This window comes from Gracilinanus agilis, chromosome 1, assembly GCF_016433145.1.
Source record: "Gracilinanus agilis isolate LMUSP501 chromosome 1, AgileGrace, whole genome shotgun sequence".
Lineage (NCBI taxonomy): Eukaryota > Metazoa > Chordata > Mammalia > Didelphimorphia > Didelphidae > Gracilinanus > Gracilinanus agilis.
This window is the reverse complement of record NC_058130.1, coordinates 228,322,139-228,330,349: the sequence shown is the minus strand read 5'-3', so window position 1 is coordinate 228,330,349 and position 8,211 is coordinate 228,322,139. Positions and strand designations below refer to the sequence as shown.

Genomic DNA, 8,211 nt, shown 5'->3' with positions numbered 1-8,211 from the left:
ACCACTCTCATCTTGGCATGAGAAGACAAGATATTTGATTAATACCAATAATATTTATTTATTACAATAATATTAAACCTTTTTACTATAGTAACAAATATCATATATTAATATTAAATTAATCAGCAATGCAATTAATTAAATAATTAAATTTATTGATGTTTTGATATTAATATTGTTATTTATTAAATAAATTAAATTAAAATTAATATTAGTTATTTATTAAATAAATTAAATTAAAATTAATATTAGTATTAAATTAATATTGAACAAATAGCTTTTTAAGATATGCTAAACATTTTACAAATATTAGTTCATGGCATCCTCATGACACCCCTGGGAAGTATTTTATCATCCCCATTTTTTTTAATAGGTGAGAAAATTGAGGCAAAAAGAAGCCAAGTAACTTGTTTGAGGTCACACAACTAGTAAGAGTCTGAGGCAGAATTGGATTTCAGCTCTTCTGGCTGTCTAATTAAAGGCAAAGCTGAGATTTCATTAGGATAGCATTGAGGTGATTGGTTGACATTTTATCACAGAACATAAAACAAATTGGAATTAAAAGGCTATTCTTTTCTACTTTCCTCCTCCATCACTAAGGCAATATTACACCAAAGAAACTATTCTTTCCTTAGGCTCCTTAGAATACCTCATGCTGTTGCTTAATATATATTTGATGAACAATTGAAAAAAATTGCATTAAAATCCGGAGAAAAAGGCTAGAAGAAAATCCATTGTACCAGGGGAAGTAGCACAGTGAATGCTACTTCCAATAGACCACGTGCCTCCCGATTTTCCTGTAGCTGACTCTGGCCAGCCATATGTGATTCAGCTCTTGAGTGCTTGGTGGATGATGAAACAATCCCTTTATTGGTTGGGAGGTGTCAGTGACTCAGTAGACCTTTAAATAAGGGGTGACTCCCTCCCTGGCTCTTCTACTTCCACCCTCCAGGAGTCCCCTGCCTCCCTCTGTTCATAGAGCATTTTGCACATCTCTCTCAGCCCACCTGACTAGGTGACATACATCCCAAGCAAGGTGCATAGACAATAAAAAAGTGATGGCAGAAATAGGAATGCCAGGAAAAACAAAAAAGATGGTCTCATTTCTATGCCCAGTTTCTGGGTTTCAATTATTGGTGTTAACTGCTTTTGATATTGTTGTATTTTTTTTCTCATGTAACCACATAAAAATACTGAATTTTAAAATTTTGATGGTACTACAAGGAAATAGGAAATTTTTAAAAAGATTTTTCCCACAAGCAATTTCCAACAATACCAGCTATTAATTTATAGAATTCAGTCTAGTCCTCCTGAAGTTAGGAGTATAAGAGCTAGAAGCATGTTCGATGTGTCTTGATTTTATTTCAACTCTGAGACTTCTCATGTGGACCTTTTCCATCCAAACAGCAGGTCAGCTGGAGCTTATCTAGTTGAGCTTTAAGCTAGGTCTCTGGCTGCCCCTTTTGCCTTGTGTATCTTTGCCTAATTCTAGGTAACCAAACATTGATCTCAAGTTGGATATGTCCAGACTTGGGGGCAATCTTGTCCTTAGCCAGTGTTGGCTCCATTTTGGGAATCTCTGGCAATTCCTCTGGATCTCTTAGGAAAAAAAAAATGATCCTAGCTAGAGAATGAACCCAATAAAAAGGCCGGCTTGCCAGAAAACAGGTAGAAAAATAATATGCCTATTCCACAGTCCTAGCAAATGTTTATTTGGTGATTTAAGTCTCAACCTCTAGATAGAGTATAACAGTAGTTATTACGTGTGTAATTGGCTGGGCATGACTCAGGCCAGTCTCCTGATAGTTTAGGTCTGAAATTACAATGAAATCAGACACTTGTAATCCACCCAACATTTATCAAGAGATTTACTTAGTCATAGCAGGATATGGATATTCAGAGTAGTGAAGAGATGTTTGCCTAGGATTAAGTATTGAGTCAGTTAAATACAGTTTCCCAGTGTTGTTCATGAAGCTGGTCTATGGGTCAATGATTCAGGGAGGAGCCCTTTGTTTCCTGGATGTTTTGTATTCAGGTGATGAGGAAGATTTATCAATGGACTGAGCCTTGAGCTCCTGAGCCAATTAAATCTCAAGAAAAATTTCAATTTCTTTAAGAAAAAAAAAATCTAATTTCCATGGGAAAGGGAACAGGGAAGCTGCAGATATTGCTTCCACCACAAGAATGCTCTTATTTAGTTATTTTTCTCTCAGTATTTGTGAGAACCATTTATGATAAGCATTTCTTTTGTGGATATCAAATAAATATTTGTCTCATACATGATTCACATTATACATTGAATTCCTTTCTTCTCTTAGCTTTGGGGAGACCCTAGAAATGTGTGATGTTCAGAAGATTGTGAAAAAAGGGGCATAATCCCTCTCATGAGAAGCCAAGCTCCCCAAGGCCTGAACCCTATCTGGCCTTGCCCTTGGGCTCAGAGCACAGGGACCCATTAGTGGAGAAAAAGAGGTTTCTGTGCCCTCAAACCCCTTGGGCCCCAAAGCAGTTCATAATTATTAGTTCAGTTGGCTAGGAGAAACCAAGAGACAATATTATACTTCTTTTTACCTCAGTCTTTAAAAAAAAAAAAAAAGAAAAGAAGAAATAGGCCTAGGAAATCAAGCTGGATTGGGCTAAAATCTGCTGAAATGATACTAATATGTCAGCTATTATCAGGTATCCAGGGTATAGTGACTTGCACCCTATATTTCAGGGACCCATGTCTTCTGCTCTCCAGGGACCAACAACACTTGGCACATGCATAGCCAAGAAAATGGGGAAGAATCCAAAGACATCAGAAATGCAGATAGGGCTGACCCTGCTACATGACACCATCATTGCTCTATACTTGTTTATGTGGTGTGATTAAAAGCCCAAAGATTTTTAAAAATTAAAATAAATTTAGAAATTTCCCCCATATTGTTCATTTCTGTAAGTGACTTATCTTATAAAACCCAAACCCTAAAACATAAAGCCAAATAAACAATGGAAAAATCGTGTGCTTTCATCTACATTTCAGATTCCAACATCCTAAGATATCAGAATTGTCTTGGATCATTGTATTGCTGAGAGAGACAAAGTTTATCATAGTTGATCATTCCACAATATTGTCATTTCTATGTAAATGTTTTCCTGGTTCTGCTTATTTCACTCTGTATCAGTCCATGAAAGTCTTTCCAGTTCTTTCTGAAATCATCCTGTTCATCATTCCTTACAGCACGATAATATTCCATCACCATCATATACCACAATTTGTTCAGACATTCCTCAATTGAGGGACATCCCTTTAGTTTCCAATTCTTTGCCACCATAAAAAGAACAGCTATAAATATTTTTGTACATTTAGGTCTTTTCCCCTTTTTTTGATCTCTTTGAGATCTAGACTTAGTAGTTGTATTACTGGATCAAAGATTATGCATTAAAACCCAAAGATTTTTAAGCATGAAAATCTCCATAGGAACATATAGCAGAAAGGAACACCTATGATATTGGGGAAAACAGATGCAGAAAAATCTACTGCTATCCTTATGGTACTTAGAGATGCACACACTGTTTTACCCCCGAGAAATCTTACTGGCCTTTCTTGCTATTCCTCCAGTTTATAATCAACTGTCTAGAATAAGGATGACTTGAGAAATAGTAGCCTAGATTTCTGGGCCAAAACTTTGCATTTACAGGCTAGCAATAGGTAATCTTATAAGGAAGGAAAAACTGATGCCCCAGTCAGGGTTATTGGCTACTGTTAGGATCTTCCTTTTCCACATAACAATTACTTTCTCTCCCCAGTTGTGGAATAACAAACAGACTGAATTCATTTCTGGGCTGACATTTGCTCTTTTCTGAAACAGATGTATATTCAGGGGAAGTGCCTGAAGATTGGAGAGCTGATTTAGCACATGTTTTTAAAAAGAGGAAAGAAATAGAATTCGAAACTAAAGACTTGCAAGCTGTGCTTCCCTTGGGAAAATACCAGGAAAAATGAAAAAAAATAATTGGTGTGTGAACATCTTATAGAGAAGTGTCTTGGGTAATAATCAACTTGACTTCATACTTGTTTAATCTTCTCTCAGCAGAATGAACAGCAAAGATGAAACTTAAAAGAAACAACAACCAAGAAAACCAAAAAGCAAAGTAAAACTATCAGGAGTCTTTTGATTCAGTAAGGTTCTCATTTGAAAAAAATGTAGTCTAGACATAAAAACTGTTAAGACTTTAGACAGACAATGGTTTTTGATGGTTGCATAAGTAAAGACTCAATCTTAGGTAATTCTCCATCTCTTTAAAGCATTATGCTGCTATTGTTATTATTTAACCCTTACTATTATTATCAAGTTCTTACTACTATGGCCTAGACTCTGCTGTTGTCACCATACATATGCTCTTTTTATAGTAATCTACACCACTAATTCTTCCTTTGCCCCTCAAATTCAGTAAGTTATGGATGACTGAGTAGTGGTGTCTATAAGTGACAGTGGGAGTTGCTGGTGACAGTAAAAAGAAACTACATTTCCTGTAGTGTTCTTGGATCACTTTCCATTTTTAAAATTAAATTTTATTTTTTCAGTGAATGAAAATTTATTTTCTTTCCTTTCCTCTTCTCCTACTTCCCACTGCTGAAAGAAAAGATAAACAAAACCCTTGCAACAAATATGTATAGTTAAGCAAAACAAATTTCCACATCAGCTCTTTTAAAAAATATAGATCTCATTCTGCATCTTGAATTCATTACTCTCTTTCATTAGCTGGGTGACTTTCTCCTCTTAGGCACCCAAGTAATGAGACAAACCATATCCAAGATGGCAAGACTAGTTTAGCATATACAGGGTCCTGACTTGTGTCTGTGACTTGGTTTGATTTAACACTTTAATCAGTGACCAGAGCAGTAGAAGAGAAAGCACAATTATTAAATATGGAGATGGCTGTATGGGGGTAGCATGAAAGCCGCAACTTGTTAAGGTAGGATTAAAATTCAACCAAACCTTGATATGTTAGAGGAATGCTCAGAAATGAGTAAACATAAATTCAAGGATACATGATAGAAGAAAAAAATAACATTTCTCTAATTACTGAATGGGGATAATAAGAAATATACATATTGGTTAGCTGTATATGGTACCTTTATAAAAAGTAACTGGGTACTAGAGCATATAACACTTAAAAACAAATGCAGACTGCCAGAGACATATTAACCACAAAGCCCAAGGACATTTTTGACATACTATGACCCTCCGCCCAGCAGCCCAATGCGAGCACTTCTTCCTTCCCCTGTCTGGGTAATATGTGTGTGTGTGTATATGTGTGTGTGTGTGTGTGTGTGTGTGTGTGTGTGTGTGTGTGTGTGTGTGTGTGTTTGTGTCTCCCAGGTGGCTTGAGGGTGCAGTTTGGGCACATGATCTCTAAAAGGTTCGCCAACACTGCACTGATTACAACTCCACCAATCATGAATAAATCTGCCTATTTTCCCACATTCCTTCTAGAATTTGCATTTTCCATTTTTTTGACAGCTTAACCAATTTCAGGGGTGTGAGCTGATACCTCAGAGTCATTATAATTTGCACTTCCCTAATTATTAGAGATTTAGAGCATTTTTAATATGATTATTGACAGCTTTGATTTCTACCTCTGAAAACTTCTTGTTCATATCCTTTGACCATTTGTCAACTAGGGAAATGACTTACTTTTATAAATTTATCTTAGTTCTCTATATATTTTGAGAAGTGAGACTTTTACCAGAGAAACTTGCTACAAACTCTTTTTTACAGTTTCCTGTTTTCCTTCTAATTTTGGCTATCATGGTTTTGTTTGTGTAAAACTTTTTAATTTTATGTAATCAAAATTAAATTATCCATTTTACCCCCTTTGAATCTATCTCTTGTTTGGTTATGAACTCTTCCCTTATCCATAGATCTGTCAGGTAATTTCTTCTATATTCCTTTATTTGTTTATGATATTATCTTTTGTATTTAAATCATGCACCCATTTTGAGTTTATCTTGGTATATTTTGTGATATATTGGTCTGTGCCAAGTTTCTATCAAAACTTGCCAACTTTATGAGCAGTTTTTGTCAAATAGTGGGTTCCTACCCCAAAGCTGGGATCTTTGGGTTTATCAAATACTGGATTACTGTAGACATTTACTTTTGTATATTGTGTACCTAATCTGTTTTACTGATCAACCACTCTTTTTCTTATATAAGAAATGTTCTAATGATTACTACTTTGAAATATAGTTTGAAATTTGGTATTGCTAGACTGCCTTCTTTTCCTCTCCATTAAAAAAAATTGATTCCTCTGATATTCTCAACTTTTTATTTCTCTGAAAGGATAGAAATAGACCTTTCCTTAATATGGTAAAGTTAACAATATCAACTAAGAGCTATTATTATCTCTTATAAAGGAACACTAGAGGTCTTTCCAGTAATATCAAAGGTAAAGCAAGACCCTCCATTGGCAATACTATTACTTATGAAGTTCAGAAATGATAAACATAATAATAAGAAAAAGAAGCCAAAGGAATAAACAGAGGCAAAGAAGAAAATAATCACCTTTTGCAGATGATATGATTTACTTAGAGAACCCTAGAGATTCAATTAAAAATTAATTGAAATGATAAAATCAGTAAAGTATCAGGTTTTAAAATAATCTCACAAAATAACTAACCTTTATGTCATATAAATAAATAAAACTCATTAGGAAGAGATAGAAAAGAACTCATTAGGAAGAGATAGAAAAAGAAATAACATTCAAAACCACTACAAAATATAGTCTCTACCATGACAATTCAGAATTTGTATATATATATATATATATTACAAAACACTTTCTTGTGGAAATGATTGAAATAATTAGAGAAATAATTAGGTAATATCTTCAAATACTCATGGTTAAGCAATGGTAATATAATAAAAATCATAATACTTAAATTAACTTTCAGATTTAGTGCCATGTAAATCAAACATCCAAATAGCTATTTTATAGAAACATACAAGATGATAACAAAGTTAATTTGGGGAAACAAGGATCTGGAATCTTAAGGCAAATATTTTTTAAAAGACGCCCAAAAGGGGGCCTAAAAGTACCAAATTTCGAGTTTTGCTTTTAAGTAATAATCATAAAAACAATTTGGTACTAATTAAAAAATAAAGATCAATGAGAACCAGAAATAAATTGAATATAATAAAATAGAGTTCAATAAATCCAAGGGTACCAATATTACTTATTGATGTAAGGACTCTCTGGTTCATAAAAACTATTGGGGAAAAACTACAAAGCAGCCTGTCAGCAATTGGGTTTCAACAAGCATTTTATACCATCTACTGCAATAACCAAATGGGCTATATCCAAATAAATATAAAAGATCATGCTGTGAGAGAAGGGAAGGAGATACTCTTAATAATTATGGATAGGAAGAGAATTCTCACCTAAACAAGGGACAGAAATGATGATAAAAGACAAGATAGATATTTATCTTATATGAAATTAAAAAAAAGTTACACTAATACAATAAGTGAAATGAGAAGTCAAAGGGAAACAGTTACCTGGGGAAAATTCTCAAAGCAAATTTCTCCAATAAAGATGAAAAATCCAACATATAAAAACTTTTGATAAAACAGTATAAGAATGCTCCATTTTCCATCATATAAGTTGTCAATGGATGTGAAGCAGCTTTAAATAAAGAATATAAGTTATCAATAACTATATTATAAAAGAAATTCTCTAAATCACCAATAATAAGAAAACTGCCAATTGAAAGAAATCTTAATATCTACCTCATACTCATCAGAATGGCAAAGATGACAAAAGAGGAAAAGTCATCATTGAAGATGTGGTGATAAACCCTATTGGATCAACCATTCTGAAAAACAATTTGTAACTATAACCCCAAAGTCATTAAAGTATACATATCCTTTGACTCACTACTGGTAGTAGTATTCAGATACTCCAAGATGGTCAAGGATAAAAAGAAAACTAACATGCACAAAACATTTATTGCAGCAACTTTTGTCATAGAAAAGAAGTGATCACAAAATCAGTTAAGTCCACTGCCAAATCAGTTTCCAATTGTTGAATAAGGAGATCAATTTATATATTTTTGTTTTCTGGATTTCATTTCCTATTGCCCTTCCTTCCTTCCTTCCTTCCTTCCTTCCTTCCTTCCTTCCTTCCTTCCTTCCTTCCTTCCTTCCTTCCTTCCTTCCTTCCTTCCTT

At 34.0% G+C, this 8,211-nt stretch overlaps 1 protein-coding gene across 1 annotated transcript in view; it reads left to right on the top strand.

Annotated features, from left to right (window-relative positions):
• Window positions 1–8,211, top strand: part of SUSD1 (sushi domain containing 1) — a 312,394-nt gene that overhangs the window by 227,141 nt on the left and 77,042 nt on the right. The window lies entirely within an intron of this gene.